Source organism: Triturus cristatus, chromosome 8 (genome assembly GCF_964204655.1).
Source record: "Triturus cristatus chromosome 8, aTriCri1.1, whole genome shotgun sequence".
NCBI lineage: Eukaryota > Metazoa > Chordata > Amphibia > Caudata > Salamandridae > Triturus > Triturus cristatus.
This window is the reverse complement of record NC_140591.1, coordinates 1,678,413,816-1,678,428,245: the sequence shown is the minus strand read 5'-3', so window position 1 is coordinate 1,678,428,245 and position 14,430 is coordinate 1,678,413,816. Positions and strand designations below refer to the sequence as shown.

Here is a 14,430-nt window from a genome sequence, read left to right as displayed (position 1 = left end):
GGCCAACACAAATTTCAACCAAAGCTACATTTCCAAATTTGCTAAGATCAGGCATCTTATAGCTCACTAATCTAGCTTCAAACTTCAAGGGCTTATCTCTACCAATACACTCGCAAATATACGAGACCCTTGGCTATGGTAATTGCAATGACCAAATCAAAAACCAAGAAACCAACCCCTCGGCTTTGGTAATTGCGATAACCAAATCAAAGACCCAAAGAACCAAAGGACTGGGAGCGACCCACTTATACTTAACTCTTACTTTTACTAATCCAAATTCTAACTGTCAAGTTCTACATGACCTAACGGTCTTTTATAATACGCATGCCAAAAAAAAGGGTTCTCAGTCAGGAGTGACATCATGTGGAGGATCAAAATCAGGAAGATCAGAAATATACTGGGCTGCATAATCAAAGAATCTCCAGAATCCCTGCGCACAGAGTACCTTCTTGGTAGAATCCTGTTCTGTCCTCCTCAGTAGATTTCAGTCTCCTGACAAGATCACTCCCGCAGAAAGTCACTTCGCTGATGAGCCCCACAGTGGGCGCCAACTGGAGTACTTAAAAAATTCTCATTCTCATGGTAATATAATAAAGAACTTGGCAAAAGAAGCTGAAATATGAAAAGACATCTTTATTAAACTCAAATGAGTGAGACTACGTCACACAGAAGCCTTAGCAACTGAACGCGGCAGTCTCCAGAACAAAAACCAGTCTTCTTTTTTATACAGAATATTACGCTTTGGGCAACACCGCCCCTGTTTTACAAGTGGTCATTCACATATTTTCGCTTCAAAGAAGGAACAGAGTCATGATGACAATCCCACATTTCAGCTTGTTCAGCCCACTATCATTTAACCCAGCAAGGCTCAGAACCCTCATCAGATATCAGCAGACCCCAATAAAACGGGCACCTCCTGCTCGTAAAACAAGCCATAAAGTAGGAAACAGAGTCAGGTGTGAAATAGCTTAGTCAGAGATCGTGTGGAAACAAGGACTTTATGATGTGTGAGCCCTGATGCTAATCACATTAGGCCGCGGATAATAGGAACTGGCCGGACAGGATTGACCTCGGGCAGCGGAGTCAGTTTGCACAGGTCACAGAGAAGTCACAGAAGATGTACGTGTCCTTTAGGCCTAGGCATGGCCTCAGAGCGCAGCCTATGTGAGGGCAACCACAAAATGGCTAGCATTCTAAAATGGAACCCGAGGATTCGATATGTAATATCGTGTACATGGTGAATTCATCGGAGAAACATGACGAAAACACTCGTACATACCGCATTTGTCATTTGCGGTTCGTTGACACCAAAATCGGCATGGTGGGGCCATGCCTCCAATGTGGTTCTGAATTTTACAGTACCACAAGGTTGGGGACTTGGCAAGTATGTGCACTTGCCAGGTCAACATGGCAGTACCAGACTGCACACAGGCTCTGCAATGGTAGGCCTGAGACACACTTTACAAGCTGCCCCGGTGGGTGGCACAATCAGTGCTGCAAGCGCACCAGCAGCATTTGATTTACACGCCCTGGGCACACGCAGTGCACTGTACTGGGGTCTGACAGGTAAACCAAATAAACCAATCATGAAGTCACTAATACATACATCAATTTAACACAGGGAGCTCTTGCACTGTGGCACTGAATAGCAGTGACACAGTGCCCAAAGTATCTAAAACCAGCAAAAACATCAGAGGCAACAGCAAAAAATGGAAAGGTGACCCACGCCAATGGTGCCAGGTCTGAAATACGTGTTTTGCAACAAATTAATAGTTAAATAATACAGTGTCTGGTAAGAATGCCCTAACAAACCCCTGGGAGAAAGTGACACCTTTTTATGATCACCCTTATTGGGCTCTGACCCCTAAAATATGGTTAAAATTAGTTAGTCCCCAAGTGTCATTTTTGACTTTCGAGTAAGGTGATTGTACATGGTGGAAGAATATGCGCACATGGTGTAGAAAGTTAACTGTTGACAGTATCTCCTGTTGTGCCATTCACCGGGCTGAGAAGGAAAACATGGCTTCAGGCATACAAGTTTAGCTCAACTCTTTTTAACCTTTAAAGTTTTTAACCCTGCAGGCAACCTATGAAAATAATATTTTTGAAAGGAGGGAATGCCTACTTTTCAATATTATTTAAGTTTCCCCAAGCAGGCCAGATAGCCAGACATGGTGGGCTGGTATTTAAAAGTGGAACATGTAAAACGTTACTGACTCCCTACAGTGACCAGCCTCCAAAAGCTATTTTTACTGTTAGAATGGCAGTTGGGTCTATGAAGAAAAAGCTAAAGTGCAATTATTGTGTTAATCTAATATCTTTGTTTTGAAATAAGCTGTTTTCAATATTTATTCAAAATTAAATTCAAGGATAACATTGAATTTTGATAATTATATGGAAAAGGGAACTTTTAAAAGGTTATTCTTTTCCTACATGAAGCCACTGCATGCTAAATACAATTGGTCTTACTGCAACTGGCTGGTGAGCCCTTCTTTGCTTCACTAACTCAAAATCAACCTATGTGAGACCTGTTCTTTTACAACTTAGTGATAAGGGAATAATGGAAAAGAAAGGGCTTTTGATCCCAGTATACATGTTAGCCTCCTGGCATTAGGTTCAGTGGAGGAGGCAGTTAGGCCTCAGTATGAGTTTGGAGTGGTTGTGTGGGAGGGGACTGCTAATTACTTTAAGCACACCCCTCGGCGTGCCACAAGCTGCCTTTAGGGGCACAAAGACTTTGCTATGTTGGATGTTATTGAAAATGGTACACTGTGGTACAGTTTGTAGTGAGGCAAACAGGATGCGCTACAAATGTAGGAAGGTTTCTGCTTTGGAGTGTGTAGCTCATTGGTCAAGGATTGACCAGGAGTAACCCCTACCTACTGACTAGTGAACTGATCACAAGTAGCACCTTATCCCAGCTCTGCAGAAATGTTCCCTGACCTGTGGCAGAACACAAGAGACTGGACCTGCGGTCTGTATCTTGTGTTGAGACTTGTGCTGCTAGATCAGCTCCCACATGAACCTAAGACTTTAAAGTGAACTCCAAGGGCCAGTTGGCTGCCCTCCTGTAAGGTTACAGGGACATAAAAATATGCAAGAGGTCTTTTCGTGGAGTGACTAGTGGACCAGTTACAACTGAAACTGGACTGGACCTTGCTGGTGGCCTTTGCTTAAGTGTGTCCCGATCCTCAGGTGTGGTTCCTGTGATCCTGGAAGCTTTAGAAGTGGCAAAGAGAAATTGTACAAGAATGTCTTCAAAGTGGAGACTAAGAACAATTTTAGATTTCCAAGTTCTCTGGTGCTTCAGCCAGAATTCACAATGATTTTGGAAAATTTGGAGGTCAAAAAATGAGACAAAGTGTAAAGTTAAACATGTGGATCTGGCAAAGGTGCAGAAAGTGTCAGTCCGATGAGTAGGCTTCTGTGGCTTTAAAAGTTGAATTTTCCCGTTCTGTCCTTTTCCCACCAAAACAAGTGGCTTCAGTGGGACCTCGAAACTATTTCAACCAATACAGCCCTGCTATAGGATTTCGCCTTTTATAAAGGAAACTAAGTTAGAAGGTAAAATCTTCGACTGGAACAACCCTCCTGGTGTATCTGACCTTTATCCCAGTGCTGTCAGCTGAAGTTGCGCACTAGCTTTCAGTCAACTACAAAGAGTGATTTCTGGTTGGCGCTTTAATTTTTCCTGGCAATTTTTGCCATCAAGCTTTAACTCTTCCCCCCATATTGGATGTTTGGTGTTTTGGTGTCATATTTATTTTACCTTTTCATAAAGTTTTAGGATTTGGTTGTGGGATTTTATTATTGTGATGTGTTTTGGTTTTGCAAATGGTTTACTCTTTTTAATACTTGACATATCTTCCTGAATGAAGCCTGTCTGCTTTGTACCAAAGGTACTAGGGGATAAGCCCTGGTCTAAATTATTTCTTTGATAGGTCATGAATCTTCCCCAAATGATAACCTGTTTGTTTATAACCCTATGCAATGTTCGTGGACAGGTCTTTATGTTGCCCAGCCCTTGAAAGAAACTTAGCGGAAAATATAGTGAAAGAGTGATTTTTACTTCACTTCCAGGAGGAAAAAAAAGTTAAGAGGGTATGGGTCAGAAGGATTATGGGGCATATCAACAACAACCGGTGATAATTATTGCTGAGCGCATTTAGCGCTCGGATAATTATCGCCGGCTAGCGCCGATTTTTGTCGCTGAGATAGCGTGCTATTAGCAACGCTTATCTCATCAGCGATAAAAATCCTAGCGCTAACTGGCTAACGTGAGATTATCGCTGGAAACCTAGCAATAATCTCACGTTAGCTTGTTGATAGGGACAGGCAAACTTAGCCATGATATCCTCCTTCCATAGGATATCATGGCTAAGTCAGTCCTGAAGCAGGTGTTAGGAAAGTAGCGATAACAGGTGTTATCGCTACTTTTCCTGACGCTATGCTTCATAGCGTGGGACTTGATGATAGGAGAAATGTCGCTTAGCGACATTTCTCCTGTAATGTCAGGTCAGGAACGCCCACTTTGCATCTCATTAGAGATGCAAAGCTGGGCGTTAGAAATCCCCACGCTAAAGCAAGCTTTCACGCGTTAGCGTGACCTTGCTAATATAGCGATACAATTATCGCCGCTTTTCGGCCGAAAACGGCCGCTAAAGCAGCGATAATTTTGTATCGCCTCGTTGTAAATATGCCCCATAGTTCCCCTCTTAGCTACCACTCGAAAATGTGCTAGCAGCTGCAGCAGAAACTGCTCCATAGATTTATGCTAAGTGTGGCATGCAGTAGAACGTTAGTCAGGGAGCATGCCTTTGTGGCCAGTGGCAATAGTTTTCGAGATATTAGCATTTTGAAAAAGTTGCCGGGTGGGCTTTATTAATTTGCTTCATGAATATGCATGACATTTCGCAAATATTACGATTAGTTCATGTTTTGTTTGTCATTTTTAAATTTTTGTGCAGAATCATTAAATGGAGAAAGTTAAAAAGGGAATGCAAAATTGTGCCCATTTGCTAATACATCTGGCCCTGTGGGATGAATGTGCCCGTTATTGGTCAGAAGCTGAGAAGGATTGGTTTCCTATTGGTCTGCCAAGCTTTGTGCCAATCCATCAAGGTGGGAGCAGAGTTCAGGAGTGGCCAATAATATCTTCATTTGTTTCTGTCCTTAGTATTTTTGACGAATCTGCAACAAATGCCGCAGGCGGTTAACAAGTGACACCCACTGTGGGTAATTCAGGTTTTGTGCATGTCCATGGCACAGGGTGGGGGGACAACATTAAAAGGGCGTTAATACATTTTCGATTTACTGATAGCTTTAGCCCAGTTTGATGGATCTGCACCTAATTTAGCAGCAACTTAGCACTTTTAACCATCTCTTGGGTTTTCCAAATGTGTTCAGAACCATTAAGGGCGGGCTCACTTAAGAAGAGGCAAACAAGTGTTTCTTTGTCAATAACTGACACTGTGTGACAAGTGTCAGTGGTTGGCAGATGTGTGAACCTTCCAGAAGGCTTTTCATGACCTATACTGAAGACACATTGCAGCATATTTACACGCCACTAATGCCATTGGAGCGTCGCTTTTCTGATGCTCCGGTGGCGTTGCCCCCTACCCCATATTCTTCAACGTGGCGTTAAGCCACTTAACGTAGCTTAACGCCACATTGTAAATATGACCCTTTCCGCAGCAGTCCGCTGCGGCAAAGGGGCGGGCAATGGGTGTTGCTGTGGGCGTTCCACCGCAACACCCATTGTTTTTTGATGCTGCCCCATATTTACAAGGATGAGGCAGCGCCAAAAACTAAGGCCAGGTAAATCCTGGTCCTAGGATGGTGATACGAGGAGCAATTATTAATTTCTTCTCCTATTTTGCTTTTTCTATGTATGCTGCATTCAGCGGCACACGTAGAAACAGCAAGTCGCCTATAAAGATTGTTTATGTGCAGGAAGGTGTCTCTTTCTGCACATAAACAATCCCCCCTGCAGCGCAGGCACCCTTGCAACATCTCTAGGAAACACGCAGGGGTGCGCCTAATTTTTGTAAATACGGCATGCATCACTGCATTTAAAAAATGTCAAAGTGTGGCGTTAGCAATTTTGGAGTAAACACAGTGCACCAACATTTTATAGTAAATATCCCCCAACGACAAAAGGATTACAGACCTACATTTCTATGCAACTATTACTACCAAATAAACACTACTACTTTTCTTTACACATTTGAACAGTATGATATGCTGGTGACGTACTGCAAGTCAATGGCACACTGAGGGGCATAAGTACAACGAGTTAATGCCACGTTAGCGGCACTTTTCTGCCACTAATGCGGCAATATTTGTATTGCCCTATTAACAAGCTGTCGATAACAGCCATAAGCGACAGCTTTCAGGCGAAACCTGCTGCTTTCCGCATCGCCACCCATGTTAGCGATAACTATCGCAAATGACATGCAAGGTAGGTGTTCCCGTGTAAGAACGCTCGCTAACCCCACTTCGTGATATTTACAATGATCGCTCGGACCCGTGATACGTTAAAAAACAGCCGCTAAAGGCCGTTAGCAGCTGGGACTTAAGTCCAGAAAATAGCGTTGGAACTCTTCTTACTACGCCCTTCTTGCGACACCATGGATGCACTGTATTCACTGGACAGTGCTCCATGACGCAAGTAATGACAGATACGTCTGGAATTCTGACGTATCTGTCGGCACTAAAGTCACTCATTGCTGCAGTCGTGTCACAACCTTAACGCAAGTGCAGCATTACATAGGGGCCAGCCTATCCCTGTGGCACTGTGTCAGCCTCACGCCTGCCATCAGGCAGGTGGAAGGTACTGGCACAGTGCCGTTTTTGACGGGTGCCCGGTGTCGGCGCAGTTGGAGATCCATTGGTGGCGGTTGCGCGCTGCAGTGTCATCGTTTGCCAGCGTTGGCAGAGTGGTGCTGTGGAGCGAGTTGATGAGATGTTCTTCGGTGGCCTTGCTCCAGCTGTGAGGGCCGGCGATGATGGCGGTGGCGTCCGGTGGGCAAGGTGAAGACGTGATGTATAAAATGAGGGTCGGTCCAGGAGAGTCCGGTGTTGTGGCTGTAGCTGAAGTTCCCGCTGGTGGTGGTGACCTGCTCAACCTTGTGGCCTGCTATGTGACTTGTTGCGGTGACTTGCTGCTTGCGTCTGAGGTAGGGGACCTTCCCCAGGAAGGGGTGGTGTTCTGGTCATTGGGGTTGTCCAGGTGGAACTTGAGTTCATCGAGTGGGATGTTGTCAGTGGATGGGAGAGCCTGGAGTGCAATGAGGTATACAATGGTATCGGAGAATGGGGGCCATGGCCCGGGAAGCCTGCACATGAGGGTGCCGCAGAGGATGTGCTTGGGGTTGGTCCGGATCTGGGAGTTAAGGTGGTCCATGGTCGCCGTTGGGTCATTAGAGTGAGTGGTCAGTCGGAGTGTGCTTCTGTAGGTGATGGCAATGCCTCCTCCTGGATGGTCGGGGTGGTCCTTGCGGGTGATACTTCAGCCGCCAGTGATGGCGATGGCAATGTCCGGGCCAGAGCAGAGGTTTGTCTTGACAGTCGAGGTGGTATCCAGGGTTGATGGCGAGGAGGGTGCTGGCGTCGTAGCGGTGGAGTGTCCAAGAGAAAGGGTCCTTGGTGCTGAGCGTGGTCCAGGGGCAGACGGACGCAGACAGGCTTGCCTATGGCTTGCCTTTGGCACTGGAGACGTCTAGTACAATGCAGGCATTACATGGTTACCAACGCAACTCCGACAACACAGGTGCCTTAACATCGCATTCAATTACAATGCATTGTCAGGTCAGTATTGGGGTAATTTTAAGTTTCTCAGATGGGTTTGGCTTTCGGATGTCGGATTTGAAATATGGGGGGTATTCTCAGGTAATATTGGAAAATTGGGGTGTGTTTTTGGGTCAATCATGAAAATGCGGGTGTGCATTTGAGTCAAATGTGATTTTTAGGGTGTCTTTTGGGGGACTCAAAAAGGAATTTTAGGGTTCACAGTTTGGTTTGGGGTGCAAAGGTTAGTTTTTGGGTATCACTCACTGAAGTGGAAATAGTAATTTTTATGTCTCCGCTATGCAACACCTTCCCTACTGTTGCAATATGCCTAGTCTTAGTATGCTTTGGAATAGAATGCGATGTAATGGCATGCGTCGTAACTACGTATGTACCTTTGGCACACGAGTAGTACTCCCGCTGCGCATGGGTGCACAGCGGCCGCCATTAGGAAGTGCTGGGGGTCTGGACAGCTGGGAGGTGGTAAACACCGCAAAGAACACAGGATGGGTGTGGACGCGGCGGTGTGTGAGCGGGTGTTGTAAATATTTTAAAGAGCGAAGTCTTACTTTGAAGCCGGGTCCTGTGTCTTCGTTGCTCCTGCTCTCCTGCATCTGCTTCCAGGAACAGCAAATAGGCAGCCAGGCTCCCTCCCCTGAGCCAATCACAAAGCTGCGATGCGGCCGGGATTGGTAATTGGCAACGGGACACGGCATTCAGCCAGGGGCTGGAGGGGTGGGAATGTTCTCCATGCAGCCTGTAATGCACCCCTGCATTTCGAACAGGGAAATGAGCATGACTATTTTGGGCGGCCTGAGTGGGCCGACCAAACAGTCATTGCACACTTGAGTGGACATGCCAATCCACCGATGCCCTGCTCTGTGCTTGGAGAAGTCCTAATGCAAAGGATACATGGCACGATTACATCAGTAAATTATCATTATGTAATGATTGTTTCTCCTATGCACTGCTTGTAAGCAGTAGGGCGGCGCTCTTCCACCATAGCAGATGAGTCGACACTGGGAGTGCATCATCTACGTGTGCTAGGCCTGGGTGACTCCACCGCTAGGCATCCTGCGCTATGCGTTCCACTTTCTCCTTACCTGGACATTGACACCGTGGCGCAATACTCTGCACTCTCTCCGAATCTGTTACTCTGCTAGCAGGAGCCTTAGTCAGGTGGGACTTCACAAGCGTGGGTACAGCAGTCACCGCCAAGTCCGCTGTTGAACCTCCCGATGCTGTTGATGCTGCAGGATCCCCTTAGGCGTGAAATTGCAGCGCTCCCGCCACACAAGTTCTGCGCAGCTCAGGGGCCTCACCCTCCACGGTGTCCGGCCAGCCCAACATCATCCGGCCGGTGATGCAGAGAGGCGGCCCCCACCGTTGGTAATCCCCTCCGTGCACCCCGGCGTAGTGGTGGATTGTAGTATGAAATGCAGACCCCCCTACATTGGTGCGCAGGGGCGCCTCTACCATTCACAGCTCCAAGGGGTGTAAGGCGGTCTTCTCACATAGGACAGCAATGTGTCTCCATGCGACCAGCCAGACTTCACCGCCAGGTACGGGCGATTTAGTGCCTCAATGTCTACTGACATTGCTCATCGACTCCACAGCTCCTCCGCATCCCACTCAAGGCTGCCGAGGCAGGTCCAGCGAGGCATGCAGGCTCCAGACGCAGGTCCAGCGAGGCATCCAGGCTCCAGATGCAGGTCCAGTGAGGCATGCAGGCTCCAGACGCAGGACCAGTGAGGCACCCAGACGCCAGATGCAGGTCCAGCGAGGCATCCAGGCTCCAGACCCAGGTACAGCGAGGCATCCAGAGTCAAGACGCAGGTACAGCGAGGCATCCAGGCTTCACACAGGTCCAGCAAGGCATCCAGGCTCCACGCAGGTCCAGCGAGGCATCCTGGCTCTCATCCTGGTCATCCTGGATGTTGGGTTGCTTGCAGAGGTTGTTGATGTGTGCTGCACTTGGCCCTGGCTGCCCCATTCTGCATTTTATTCGTTTTTATGTCTATTTTCTATTGGAGGTTGACTGATAGGCAATTTGTTGCATTAGAGGCCAAAAAAACTCACGTTGGGCTGACTAACGTGAGTTTTTTTTTGCTGCTAATGGGCCTATCGGTAGTTTTTCCCCGCTTACACCGGAATTCCTATCGCCATCGCGCTAATGTTAGCGGCAGTTTTCAACGTGATCCCTGATACTATCGCCATGTAGTGACGTGTTGTTAATACGCTGTTAACATGGCGATAGTTTTCAGCAGGAAGCGGAGATAGAAATACTGCCGCTAACTAGCGTTTGCAATAGTTATCGCCAGTGCTTGTACATATGCCACTGAGGGCTTATAAATCCTGATCTTTCTGCGACGTGTTTCTAAAAAGGACCAGTTGGCAATTTTAATTCTGGAAAGTGAAAAATCATTCATAAGGAGTAAGTTCTGCTTTCTGCTATGATCGTTCATGTGAACTCCTTTCTGCCCAATAACCCCCGGATGTCTATTTCTGTGAAGCTGATGGAGCAGATGAGAATGGCGTTTGCAGAGCGCAAAGGCTTAGTGCAAATCTCAAGTCTCCGCTGTAGCCAGGTGGTGAATCTTTTACTCGAATTGAGGCTTAGCGTCAACAGTTCAGTAGCATGTCCAATAGCAGCAAAGCATGTTTAAATGATAGTTTTGAATTTTCAAACCATGAATGTTTACTAGCAGATTAAAAATGTACAACCTGAAATCAGTCAAATCAGCCTTGAATGAATAATCACCTGGTTAAAGCAGCCGTCAATGTAATCTAAGATATCACAATAGAAAATACAAATCCACGTTATGTAAAGATTATTGAAGGCAAATCATAAAAGTTTCAGTTCCCCTGAAGGGAGACTCCCTAATCCTAAACTAAGGTTTCAGAAGTGGAGTTGGAACAGGTATCAGCAAAATAAACCCTTCCAAAAGAAAGTGTTTTTCTAGAGAGATTAACTCTATGAGCAGAAATAAAGGAAGCATCATGTCTCAAGAGAATATCAAAAAAGATACCAAAGTACTCAGTAGAAGTCCAAAGGAGTTTTTAGTTCATAGAGTAAGGATTCTTGTGGAAGTTTTAGATTTGTTCTTTATTGTAGACAGAAGGCAATAATCTGTGATTATCTGTACATACGCACTGGAAACAGCAAAAAACAGTCGACACGTGTTTCATCACAAGGTGACTTTTTCAAGGATGTGGGTGTTTACAAACATATGACCAGACAAATATATTTCTAAATATTAGACATGTTTAAAAGCAAGTTACATCTCTATTAAGGTGCCCTGGAAAGGAACAGGCTATATACGTCCCGTGCTCGAAAAGAGAAATAGATGAGTTGAAGGATCAGAATAAATGGTGAACACCATCATAAAGCCCAAAGTATATATAGTGGGCAAGGATTAGTTAGTCCTAAAACCATCGTAAAGGTAAAGTAAAGGTAGATAGTGATTGTTCTGATACCGGAGTTTATAAAAAGCGTGAAGTATTAGGTTTAAATAGGACCATTAACACCAATATCCACCCAGTGATTAAAAAAAGATGAAAGATGCCCAGTAGGACAAAAGAGAGAAAAGGCACTGACCTAGCCAAATATGAAATCATGGTAAAAAGTGTAGGTGTCTAACATAGAACCCGAGGAATAATCAAATAAGTTACTCCACTGCAAGAGAAGTTTTAAAGGTTCTCGGATTTAAAAAAAAGATTACAAGACTTACAAGAGCTTCGAAAGATCATGCACCCATGCAACATAAGTCAATGGTGAGTTCTTGCATCCACTGTTGCAGATTGAGAAGATAACGTGGCATCGTGGACGTGGCCCGGTAAAGCTGGACAGCCACTAATAGTCTAATAATGACCGTAAGCAACGACATAAAATTAGTAACCCCTTACAGTTGGATATGAGTCCAAAGAAAGGGGGATTATTGATTGTGTATCATAGAACCAACCTATGGTCTCATGTGCAGATGTAGATCACACTCTACTGATAGCAGGTGCTGTATATTCAGTGCTCTTGAAGTGTCAATGGTGTGGGCAATGTGAAAGAAAAACGGGCAAGGAAAGTATGAGGACAAATGTTATAAGTGTGAAATTATAAGGGTAAAAATACCATGTGGTTATCTGTATAGTCTCATCTGTGGACCATACAAGGGAGTTGGTCGTCCAAAATATTTGCTTTATTTAGACGTGACAGCAGTTGGTCAGAAATACAAAAACAGTGTTGATATGAAAGCTGGGTGGCACCTGTGGTAAGTAAGACTGAAAAGTGGGTATAAGTGAATACACAAAGTATTATGGGTACTGCGGTAAATATATATGTATCAATGTGATGAAAGTACCAGTTATGTAACCACAGGAAGAGTCCACCTGTCAGAGCTTGGAATGGGGTCAATAGAGATTAGAAGATCAGGAGGAGACCATGATAAATTCCTGCCTATAAGAAAAATACATGTTTTTGTACCCTGTGAATAAAAATTAGACAAGCTAGATTTTTTAGTAGCAGGACTTTCATCATTAACTGGACTTTCACCAGAATGACAATACCTGTTATAATTCGTATTAGCAGGTATGCATGTAATGGTCTATATGTCGTATAACCAGTAATGGCTTGTTTTTAGTACCATGACTTACACCATTAACTGGACTTTCACCAGAAAGCCGATATCTGTTAGAGTTCGTATTGGTCGGTATATTTGTAATATAGCCAGTAATGGCTTAATTACTGTAGCAGCATGGTATAAAATAGCATATGTTTCCAACCGTAACAGGTACCAAAGGAACACAGAAGGATATAATTCATGCCAGCCCTTATTTCATGTGGAGGGGCAGCAAAGATGTGACGTCTCTAAAGGTAAAGGGACAATCACCATCAAAGGTGGACAGAAGCAGGTTTAACTACCAAGAACAGGAAATAAACAACTCAATCATGAAGTTCAACAAGGTAGACACTCCTACAGTTCCCAAAGATAAAGAACCAATCAAAAGTAAACATTAAGTGAAACTCTCAGTGTCCGCCCTCTTCTCACGAATCATATGAGGGAAGACTTTCAGCGTCATCATCTTTATAGATATCCCACAAGGAAGCACTCACATCCACTGGTTGTCTCACACGAAGGTTCTAAGAGTTTCTGACCAGCTCAATAAAAGATACGTCCAATGAGCTTCACACACACAACCTACCAATCACAGCACAGTTTAGAAGAACACATGTGAAACGTGGCTTGGAAGCAAGAGAACAGAATATGCCCAGCGAGCAGAAATGCATTTCATTTAAAATGAGCCTTTCAAATAGAAACCTACAGTGACTATAGTTACGTTAACTAACTATGAATTATTATTTATGTGAAGTAATGAATTATGGCACACATAATCCAAAATCATACTAGAATATATGTGATGCTCATTTACATTTTGTTAAATGAAAATGAAAAATAGTGACAATTGTGTCATCAAGGTCCCATTCCATCTCTTCCATGACACCACTTGAGGGTGCTCGGTACATCGGGGGCCGTATTTATCAATGGGTTTATTCCACTCCTAAACCCACTGCTGACACATTTGAGGTGGTTCTTCAGGTGGCCTCCTTTGTTCTTCAGCAACTGTGCTAGAGATGTTCAAAGCTGATCCCTCTCTGGTGGGCTAAGACATTACAATAGACATCACCCACCAGAAAGACATGATCCTGTTATCTTTTGATGGGCTCCAGAGAGGTCTCACACAAGAGAATATAGTGAAATAGCTGTCCACGAAGATTCAGTCGACTATGTGGCTCTGTGCATATTGATGAAGCATTGATCTAAAACATTTATCCCAAGGATGCAATTCCAAAAATGCTTAAAATTGAGTAAACCAGAGAAAAGCATCCAATTACCACGCAACCTTTATTGAATGGCCACTTTCTGTCTTCCCACAGACACAATGCAACGTGAAGATCCATCCCAACCATCGCTTCTGGGTCCTCGGAGATATCTTCATCAGAGAGTACTATGTTGTGTTCGACAGCGCAAACAATGCCGTTGGCCTGGCTTCCAGCAACTGAAGAAGAAGCGTCCACAAATGTCCCAGATTCATCAGGGAGAGACTGGGCCGAAACACCATGACTGGTTGACAAACATTGGGAAAATCAACATAGAGTAAATCAGACAAAAAAGCTATTGATGAATAAATCAACAGAAAAACTCGGTCTTCATTAAAAAGAGGTTGTTAATAGAATATCTCTTGAAAGTGGACTAAAGGTCAATGTGATGGAACAAACAATAGTAGAGACGGAAAGCGTGTGACAACCAATGCACCTCCTAAGATGGCTGCCAAGCAGGTGTTCTATTGACTCAAAGGTGAGGCCTTGTTGGCTTCTTGTAGTCCAGGGCATGCAAAGAGAGCATTAGTAGGAGAAGACACCTGCAGTTCAGGCCAAGGCAGTTGTGCTCCTTGTGAATCAAACTTTAAAGCCGCCTCAACTGCCGATCACTTTAGAACACCTGAACGCAATGTATCCTGGTAATTGTATTCCAAATCTAAATTAAAATCCCTTATGTTGACAACAAAACCAGTTTTCTAACCACAAATATGTTACAGTTTTATTTTATTTTCCCTTTTACAATGATTTAATAATTATAACATTAACAAGTA

General features: G+C 44.5%; 1 pseudogene across 1 annotated transcript in view; it reads left to right on the top strand.

The window, feature by feature from the left end:
- The window catches only part of LOC146808580 (pepsin A-like), a 105,821-nt pseudogene extending 91,597 nt beyond the window's left edge, over nt 1-14,224 (top strand). The window contains exon 8 of the transcript XR_014968036.1: nt 13,715-14,224. The product of XR_014968036.1 is annotated as a pepsin A-like (transcript). The remainder of the gene's footprint in view (nt 1-13,714) is intronic.
- Nucleotides 14,225-14,430: the final 206 nt, after the last annotated feature.